Source organism: Octopus bimaculoides, chromosome 12 (genome assembly GCF_001194135.2).
Source record: "Octopus bimaculoides isolate UCB-OBI-ISO-001 chromosome 12, ASM119413v2, whole genome shotgun sequence".
Lineage (NCBI taxonomy): Eukaryota > Metazoa > Mollusca > Cephalopoda > Octopoda > Octopodidae > Octopus > Octopus bimaculoides.
In genome coordinates, this window is record NC_068992.1 from 23,818,708 (window position 1) to 23,830,505 (window position 11,798).

An 11,798-nucleotide genomic window follows, 5' to 3' on the forward strand; every position below is an offset into this window, starting at 1 on the left:
CAACATTAACATCTTTTAAATTAATTACCACAGGTCAGCAGAGACACACACAGCGTTACAAGCCCATACAATTCACTGTACTAGATAATGGAAGATAGAATCCCGCAAACACAAACTTAAAAGACCACCACAGAACTACAACCTAGCATAACTGTAAATAAATAATTAAAACCGTAATAGTAGAACTAAATCCCGTGATGTATTAAATAATGAAAACGTTGTTGTGGGACTGAATCAACATATCCCTCATTAGAGAAAGTAAAAATATGCAATTAAAATACTAGAACAAAATCATTTGTTGTATAAACAAAGGAATTCGATAAACTGATAAATAACGGTAGACTGAACCAAAGTGAGCATCATCTGCTGACGAATAATAATATGATTAGAGCCGCCTCTCTCCTGTTATATGAATGTTGTTTCATGATGCCGATAGTAAATAACTGGTTGACTGCATTCAAAGCAATAGAATGATTCAGAGTTGAAAAAGAAATGGAAAGGGAAGCTAGGTTACAAAGTATTGAGTGCAATTTGCAAAGTTGCAGATTTCTAGAAGCAACAATTCTTCCCAGATCTACAAAAGCAACATGTTTCTTCGTTTGACTATCTTTCGTTTCTTCGTTTGACTATCTTTCGTTTCTTCGTTCGTTTTATTACTTTTTTTTTTCCTTTCACTGGTATTCATTACTACGTTCGTCTGCTCCATATTTTGAAGAACACACTTTCCCTACAACATGAGTTTTGCTTCGTAATTAGGAACGTTTCCTAACATAGTGAAAGCAAATACCTCATATGATGCAAATGTATGAAGAACATACGGTTAAGAATAGTTATCTGCACAATACAATAACATCCATTGAAACAATGCACGTTAGAAAAATGTTTTTATTTAAGAACGATATCGCAGTTATAAAGCAAATTAGTCGGTGTGACTTTTGGCCCCAACTCGAGAAAAGTGAGCCAAGAGATTTAGGGGTTGAGGATCCAACCCACTAAGAGATAGTATATATCCAATATACTGCTGGAAGGGTATCCTATTATTGTTACACTAGTGTTATACCAAATGCAATAAGTGGGTGCAGGTAAAAGCGGGTTATTTTACCCTAGATTTATATAGCAGTAAGAAAATGGAGTGGAATATGAGGTACTCTTCAACTTGCAGACTTGTATTCCGTTGATTAATCTGTTTATTTTATAACTAAATTGACAAAAAACACAATATACAGACACTTATAGCATACCATGTCATATCAACAATTAAGATTTCAAAGTAAAGGACATTTTGTCCCTTTTCCAATTGCTAAATGTCCTTTAATTTGAAATCTTAATTGTTGATATGACATGGTATGCTATAAGTGTCTGTATATTGTGTTTTTTGTCAATTTAGTTATAAAATAAACAGATTAATCAACGGAATACAGTGTCGGCAAGTTTATGAGTACTTCATGTTCCCCTCCATTTTCTGATTGCTATATATATATATACATATATACATCAGGCACAGCTTAATATGCTTCACTGTTAAGTGAGAAACTGAAATTTCAGAGAAATGTAGTGTTCTTGCAGTTCAGTTTCATGTTTCAAATAGTCAGAACACCCAGTCATTTTTGATTGCAAGGAAAGTAAGAAGAGAAAGTGAATTTTAAAAATGGGCATAATTAATTGTGGATCGACAATTTTGTTTCCCTTAATCATCGAGAGTTACCTTTTCCTGAAAATCACACTTCCAATTATTGCAATGTAAATAATGTAACTAAGACCCCAGTATCTTCCAATAAAACGAAAAAATATATAAGTAAATATGAAAAATTCTGATTAAAATGCGAACCTAGAACATTTATATATCTATATGACACATGCATTTACATTCACATGCCATTATACATATATAAAATAGTGTCTGGTCTCTTAAAAAAGATTTGAAGAGAACTGTGTTATGTAATGGATTTCTTTATGCAGATATTGTATTTATTCTAATTTATTTTATTCGAATATTTGATTACAAATAATCTCATTTTGAAAGACGAATTTAAACAATGTTTTGTTTCCCAAGTTTCTTGTTTATAGCATGTTTTTTTGTTGAAAGAATAAAAAATGATAAAATTGAGTTAGCAGAAAGAATTATATAACAAAGTAACTTTTTACTGCTTTCAAAAGACTAATTTTTTTGCAGGGCTTCAAGAATGTCATACAGAGTGATGCAAGAACAGTTAAAGTGAAACTACAAATAACTTTTACCTGTCAAGTGGGATTTTTCAACTAAAGTTAAATTGAATGTATATTGATAAATATCATCGTGACAACTGGTTTTATTTAAAAAGACATCAAAACTTGATTAAACGTTAGTCTAAATGGTTGTTCTTTTCTGCTGAAAGTTCCCAAAAGACAGAAAACAACACAAAGTGAGTATGGTTTTAAGATTGCTTTGTTTTACATGCACTTAACGTAACATAGTTTCCTCTTTCTTCTGACGCCTACAGTTCTTGAGATTACTTTAAACAATAATGTAACAATATATATTGCGTGCGTGTGTGTGCTTGTGTCACTGTTCTGGGAGTGTTTTTTTATGATAATATAAAACAAAATATAAAAATAAGTATAAATAATCCAGAATAATGTTTGCTTTTTGCGCATCATACGAAAAAAGACGACTGAGATGATAGAAATAACAGCTAAAATACCCGAAATATGTATTCTATAATCTCTGTAAAGAAATGACATATACAAAGTGATCTTAGTTATCGTTTGAAATTTAAATTGAATTAACATATTTCAAATGGTTTCATCTTAGGTGCGCTTTAATCAGAACTCATCTGAGACAAAACACAAAAATAGTAAGAGCTGATGCAGCATCAACAATTATAGCAGAAAATAGAAGCCAACAACGCTGAAAGTGGTCAGTCGTAGCGCTAGTAATTGAATCACATTTCTCTGAAATATAATCAAGCTCCCTGAAATGAAGGGCATATATGTAGTTCTTAATATATTTCTATATATGCAAAAAGACGAAATGGTTATGACTATAACTGCTGTGAATAAATATGTCTGTTAGAAAATGTGTGGTTCGTGGCAACACAATAAATCCAAGAGCAGAAAGCGGAAGTTCATGAGGTAGTCTCAACGTGTTCAGCCAATCAGTTAGAAATATCAGTCTAGTTTTCTTCAAATCAGAAATGTCAATCTACTCAATCAATTATAGAGTTATGTCCGAAGAAGGAAGTGCTGGCAATGTACGATTTATTTTTCTGGCAAATAGTTATTTATCGGCACATTTATTGAGAAAATAGCAATACATTCCAGTTGAGCAGAAGGTACTTCTCGGATTGGCGGCACTGATCAAAATCTTTCTGATTAGACATTTAGATAATTAAGGATTCATTAATCTATTTGTATATAGCACTATCATGTATGAAAACTCCAAATAATCGTACTATTTCTTTATGATTGGCATCTGGGAAGGATGTAATATATGTTGAAAACAGCAGCATTCATTCAAGGATGCTGCCTTTATATTCAATAGATTAGCATGCTATTTTAAGTATAATTTTTGCTGTACTTCATTGAGCTATTCTTCTGAAAGAAGGAACACATTTTAATTATCATCGTTTAATTGTGCATTCCAACATCCGTTCATAGCTTTTACATACGTTGACATCTGCATCATAGTTAACTGACCTAAACTCAACACGCAGAGAATGAACGTGCGATCTTTTCAAAGATAAGGCAACATTGAATTGTATATGATACAGATATCCACCCATCAGACTAAACCTAAATTCTTACAGAAAGCAATGCAAGCACAGCTGTAATTGTGCGAAGTGTTTTTCCACGCAGAGAAAAAAGCATTTCAGATGATACTCAAATATTGAAAGCATTTTGTGCATTATAGTATGTTACCATGGGGTGTGACAAGAGATGAAGTGTTTAACTCGAATGTTTGGAAGCGTTTTAAAGAGGAAGTGTGAAGTAAATTGTAAATTTTAGGCTAAGGGCAATAAGACGTATGTTATCCAGATTCCGTAATCAATGGAATTAGTCTTTGTGAATGTTATTGGCTCCAAATTTGAGATCCTAAATGAAAGGATATCGATTTTCCATGATAAATTTATCGAAGTAAATTCGCTTTCACGAAAAGTACGCTAAAGGCGAGCTAAAGCTGAAGAATCCCTTCGGTATTTCAACAGCAGAAACAATTATTTTAAAAGAAGAATGTCTGACTAAATTTCATGTAAAGAAATAAAGGTTTTTTCAAATAAATATTTGGTTTGTTTTTGGTCTGAACCTGTACGCATGTATGTGTTTTTACTTTTCTCTCTATATATATAACACAGATAATAAATGAGTATATGCATATATACGGACAGGTATGTGCATACCTACGTCTACCTGTATATATCGGTGCATATCTTGGTACAGGACATTGTAAACAAAACGTAGACAAAAGAAAATAATAATAACCAGAGTACAGAACACACACAGGCCACATAGAGAACATTTTCCTTCATCAGCTACCCCCATTCGAACAGAGGCGTTTCGAAGAGTAGGGCAGGACGCATCGTTAATATAGCTCTACCCACGGACCACAAATTAGATTTGTATACACAAATTAAACTTGTACCATGGAGGAATGTAGTGGGGGACAGAAAACAAGACAGGAAAACAAACGGAAAAGAAAACAAGACAGGAAAACAAACGGAAAAGAAAACAAGACAGGAAAACAAACGGAAAAGGCTATACGGCCAGAATACATAAATGTGTCTTTATGCTGTTTACAACAATACATATATGTTTTGCGTATTTGTGTCCTCCTCTGTGCTTTTGTCCATCCGTTGTTGTACCTGTCTTGCTAACATTTGTCCATTGAAGCACACAGCAGCCTATAACTATATATCCTTACATAGACATTTACCCATGTATCTTCGAACTCTTCCAAATACTTCCTGCGTTTCCAAATGGATACTTAGCAGACTGATGAAAAATTGCTGACTTCTCTACAGGCCTTAATGACATGGGTGGGTGTGTAATTCATATAATGTAATTCATGTTCAGGAATCTTATATTATGTGACGCACTGTAAATGAATACACGTACACGCTATCGAAATGTGCGTAGCAGAATATGAACGAAACCTGCGGTGTGCTTAAATTTCTTTCTTAACTACTCCCTACACACACACTGAAACTAAACCGGAATCCACATAAGTGATTAGGAAACAAACTTCTACAACGCGAAACAATCACGGCACCTGTAAGATATGGCTGAACTATGTATGTAAACATTTCTATACGCATTCGTACATACATGCATACATACAAACATACATACATAAATACATGAGTACAAGCATACATACATGAGTACAAGCATACATACATACATACATACATACATACATACATACATACGTTAATACATACATGCATAAACACGGTAGTGAACATTTCCCTACAGAGCGTGGGGTTTATGTTCCACTGTCCTACTAGCACGTGCCTCCCAGGTGATTTTTTTTCCATTTGGCATTTTCATAATAATCGTCAAAAACTGCTTCCCTAGGGATCTTGTATGTTTTATGAGAGGCATTTGCACAATACTCACTTCGTAGTTTGCTTAACCGTGCTTGCATCGCTATTGCGTTCTCTGCTGAGGATAACAGCAACATTAACTGGAAGAGTAGTCTCACCTAGCCCTGTGATAAATACATTGTATTCCATCTAGAAGGATACGTCTTCACTAACCAGGAACAGGAGATAGCTATTAAATACTTCATAAACAAGAGAGCTAAAGTTTGCACCAAACCTCCACGATGTGATACAAAATCTTAGCTAAAACTGAAGTCATTAGTAGTTGCCCTCCAATGTCTTCGAGAGAGACAGCCTTCCTCTGAGACATGATGGAAATGCAACGGCTGTTCGAAATGCTAACCGCAGGCAGGATAGCCATTACCAACACATAAAAAAGAATGTTAGGCACGGCATGTATTCACACCTTCAAAAACGAGTAATACTGGTGGAATACTGCAATAAAAATAGCAATTCGGAGCAATAATAACTAACCTGATATGGTCTTGTGTGGCAGGGAACAAAAGTCATGCACTGTTGTAGACGTGAGCTGGCTAGCAAAAGTGAATGTACATAAGAGGTCCAGCAAAAGGAAAACGTATATAGTGAATTAACGTAGAACTTACAGCTCTTGTACCCTAAGTATACGTTCTAGCTTGTACCTATCATCATAGGTAAATTAGACTATGTACTTACAAATGTAGACAAAATTCTAGAAGAGAAGAGGAAAAGAAACTAGTGCCAATTCTCTAAATCCAATCTATTTAGGTCACAGTAAAGATATGTAAGACAAAGATTTTCCATCTGAAATTCTTTAGGCGAATAGATGCATACGCTGGAAGTGTATACAAACATACACATACACCTGCGTAAGCGTATGTATATTTTGTGCGGACATTTTTATTATGTGAACGTGTAGAGATAATATACATTTCATAATCTTATACATATCATCGATTTTGTTCTAAACGTTAGATTTTTGTTAATAAGTATCACCTGAAGGGTATCAGACATACCTTATTACATTGTCGATAAAAAAGGTTTGAATAGAGTCAATGGAGTGCAATTGCTATGCCGATGCCATTTACTGAACCATTCCTGTTCACACAAAGCTTCTAATCTCTAATCACTCAGGGATATTTTCCTTGGGCAGTTAATACCACTTGAAAATTATGTCCTAATTTGGTGTTCCTAAATTGTGAGAAAGCAATTACTATACCCCAAGAGTAAGCGCTGCAAATATCCCCCACCCCAAATCTATATATATATATATATACTAGAAGGAGTATACTATAAACATCTTCGTGCTTTTTGTACAGGTGCTTCTCTTCGCAGCAGCAGATGATGATGATGATGATGATGATAATAATAATAATAATAATAATAATAATAATAATAATAATAATAATAATAATAATAATAATGATAATAGTTGTTGTTGTTCTTCTTCTTCTTATTATTATTATTATGAATGAGCTGACAGAATCGTTAGCACACCGGGCGAAATGCTTGTCGGTATTTCGTCTGTCTTTACATTCTTATATCAAATTTCGTCGGGGTTGACTTTGCCTTTCATACTTTCGGGGTCAATAAAATAAGTACCAGTCGAGCACTGGAGTCGACATAATCAACTAGGCCTCTTCCCCGAAATTTCAGGTCTTGCGCCTATACTAGAAAGGTTTATCATCATCATCATTATTATTATTATTATTATTATTATTATTATTATTATTATTATTTTTATTATTATTATTATTACTATTAATACTACTGTTTATCGCCAAGACTGAACGTATCGTGATCCCTCCGTAGGCTCTTTCATGGTTACTAGTCTATTTTTCTTTCCATTTCTTGGTTTAGTCTGTTATGTTTTAAGCACACCGTAAGGTTCTAGGCATAAGTCAGACCAAGAACGAAAGAAAGTGGCAGGTGTTTTTCAAAACGAAATTTTCTTTCGCTGTCAGTTCCCCGCGGCTTATCTTTCAAATAGGGAAAGATAGAGCAGCACCAAAATTAGCAGCAAAGATAAAAACAGCAACAACAACAACAGCAACATCACCACCACGAACTTCGTCAAAAGCTAAAATAGAAAAAAAAACACATGCGTAAACAACAGTACTTCTACCATCACTGCCATCATAAACGCCATCTGAAACGTCGACCAAAGCAACAATAACGAACGAGAAAAACAGGCATAAGAAAAAACATGTTCTTCACACACAGCACGTGCAAATTCAATCAACGCAACAACCAATAACGCCTCTAACGGCAACACAGTCTCTGAATATGACAGAAAACACAAGTCAAGCGCTAACGCTTTCACCGCTGCGTCAAGCGAAAGATAATGTAAAACACACTGGATGATTTTAAAATGTCAAGAAGCAAGTTAAAAAGAAACCGAAGAAGGATTACTCTTTGAACCCATGAGACACACGCAGAAAAGACAATAATATGCAAAACAATTTTTTTCCTGCCTTTAACCCTCCAACGCGGAGTATAGGTCACTAATAATTGAATTCCATGTCGCATAAGTTTTCGCTTCTGTACTTATACTCTGCCATGAATGTCCGCCTTTCTCTAGTTCCTTTTGTGTTGAACTACTCCACGAGTTCTTAGGCCCACCCCTCTTTCTATATCCATCCGGGTTCCACCGTAAAGCATTTTTCGCTAGATTTGGTGTGTCTTTTCTAATTGTGCTACCAATCCACTTCCACTTTTTCTTAAATATTTGCTCCCTAATCGAAACTTGATTTGTTCTTTGCCATAGCTCCATATTGCTTATGTGTTTGGGCCATCTAATTTTAAGTATACTACGCAAGCACTTGTTGATGAATGATTGTATTTGCTTATTTGACTTAACTGCTGTTCGCCATGTCTCAGCCCCATACAATAACACCGCTTTTACGTTAGTGTTAAAAATTCTTATTTTGTTCTCTATTGAAATTACACTTGCGCTCCATACTTTTTTGGTAAGCAACTTACCAAGGAATGTCATGCCGAGTCTTGTATGGAAACGGAGTTACGGATAAATTCGAAGTAAAAACAGGAGTTCGACAGGGCTGTATACTTTCTCCCTTTTTATTTCTACTAGTCATAGATTGGATTATGAAGGAAACTACGATTGTTGTTATTCTTTTGTTTACACGTTTTACTTATCCTGCAATCCCACTTTAATTTTATTGAATAGACTTGTAGCATCACGAATGTGTATTTGTTGAACCCTTACTAAATAATAATAGTAATAATAATAGTAATTATTATTATTATTATTATTATAATCATCATCATTATCATCATCATCATCATTATTATTATTATTATTATTATTATTATTATCATTATTATTATTATTATTATTATTATTATTATTATTATTATTATCATCATTATTATTATTATTATCATTATTATTATTATTATTATTATAATTATTATTATTATTATTATTATTATTATTATTATTGTTGTTGTTGTTACCGGTAGTAGTATTGTACTATACTGTATCAGATATATGCGTACACATAGATATATACACTTTCACTCACACACACACACACACACACAGATATGTACAATCACATACTTATGCATAAAATAGATGGTCATGTATATTGAGAGATATAGAAAATATGACAGACCTACCGAAGCATTGCGCAAAGACAGACTTTATCAGTGAGTGTGTGTGCGTGTGTGTATGCGTGTGCACCGGAGTGTGTGCGTGCGTGTGTGTGCTTTCTGTTCGCACGTGTGAATGTATATATTTGCATGTGTGGAAAGTTTTATATAAATACATTGTAGATCAATGGATATATGCCCAGACAAATATGAATTTCAAAATGTCGCAAAATAATTCGATGTTTCAGGAGGGCATATTGATAAAAGAAGTCTTAAAAATGCTTTTACGTTTCACAACAAAAAAAACCCAAAAAAAGCAAAGCAATAATAATAAAATAAAATAAGATAAAATAAATAACTAAATGAAACTTTATCTTATGTATACCTAAAAGTCTTCTTTACGTTCATCGAAAAGACGTAAGCATAAGTTTAAACGTATTTATAAATCACTCGCATTCTCCCTCACCCTCTCCCCACCTCTCTGTCTGTCACTCTCTCTCTCTCTTGAATATATATACATATATATATATATATATATATATGTACACACACATATATATATACACACATATATATCACATATATATATATATGATATATATATATACATATATATGCATATATTTGTGTGTGTACGCGCACACACATGTATGAGAGAAAGATTATTACAATGTCTTCTTGAAAAAAAGAAAATAACAGACATACAATGCATATTGTACACACGATTGCGCATGTATAGGTGTACGCACTCATGCACGACTATGTACTTGTGTATATGTGTATGTGCGAGTTCATCTATTTTTTCTCTGTCTCTGTCTGTCCCTGTCTCTCTCTCTCTCTTTCTCTCTCTCTCTGTATATATGTATATATATATATATATATATATATATATATATATATATATATATACGTGCACATGTAAACATACATATTTGTATTTAGAAACAATGGGTTATACATGTGTGTCACTTTATTTTGCAAGGAATTCGTTCCCTACCCGTATGTTGATAGTCACGTTTCCACATGTATCTTTAACGTACCCCTTGTTTCAGTCGCTAAACCGAGTTCTATGCTGGGGCATCGCCTTGAAGAAAATTTTTTTTTTTCGAAAGAATGGACACCCGTACTTTATTCTTACGCACCTAGTTAGTCTAGCTTTCTTTTAACACGTTTTCCTAGCGTTTTTTCATAGCACATGTACCCAGGTTGGAAATATTGGTGGAATAGATTAAACTACTTGTTTCTTAAACACGCTATTGACATCATATCTATGTATGTAATTATCTAGCTATCTTTCTTCGAATTATGTGCCCTTGTAGGTTTCTTTGTACGTTCTGCATGAATGCGAAATTACGCTTGTACTCAATATTCCGATTTGATTTCTGCGGCTTAATGGTAGCATAGCACAGAGAGAATCGATATGAGTAAGGATAAATCAACAAAAAAACTTAAGTGCTGTTCTGCTTCAAAATTCATACAAACAAACTCTTGTATTCACAAAAGGATTTTAACACGAATGTGTTGTTCGAATTTATGTGTTGTTCCCATTTTCCTGCAGAATTTCTATAACATATTCTGTTGTGAGATGCTGTGCGTGCGATTTTTTTGTGTACCGGGCGGTAATAACGTGTTTGAAAGCACATAAATGTATTGCTTTAGTCATGTACGTGCTAAGTGATGTCTCGGGGCGCGCTATATTACAGTTCGGGCCGATGGTTTTGTTTTGCTTAATAGTAGCATGAAGACAGTGCAAAAACATTCGCTTGACAAATGAGGTGGTTGTGAAATTATACAGTGTATGGGGAGTTCATTTTCTATATAAATGGATATTGAAGCAATGAAATTCCGGCAGAGATATATGTAGTTGATATCACATTTATAAGGATCAAGTTGCACATTATAGTGTCATTTATATAAGCACGAGCCTGGAACCAATATCATATAAAATACACAGGAGGAAACATATGCCAGATACATTGATTATAAATTTTGGCGATATGGGTGGAGTGGGTAAGTCGATTCTAATGACTTCAATGGCTAACGGGTACTTATTTTATCGAGCCTGAAATATGAAACGCAAATAAGACTTCGGTGTAATTTTGAACTCAGAACGTAAAATGTCAGCATTTTGCTCGGTGCAGCGTGCTACCGGTTCTGCCGGCTCGCCGTTTATACATTAGCAAATATTGGAGGTAAGTTAGTGTCGATAAACCTATGTGTACACCCACAAACAAGCACATACAAATGCACCCTAAAGATGTGTGTGTGTGTGTGTGTGTGTTTGTGTGTGCGCGCATGTATGTGAATGTGTGTGTTTGTGTGTCGATCCAGTGCGGCAGATTACCATCATCAAACCAGTATGATCTCAAGGAATTTATTGATAGAAAGAACATACTAAGGCCTTGTCTTACGGTGGGGTGAACATGGGCAGGTAATCCGTTCCAATATATCTATCTATCTGTCTATATATATAAATATATACATACACACACACACACATATATATATATATATATATACACACTAGCATACACACACACAGACAGACAGACACACACACATGTATATGTATATATATGTATATATATATATATATATATGTATATATGTATATATATATATATA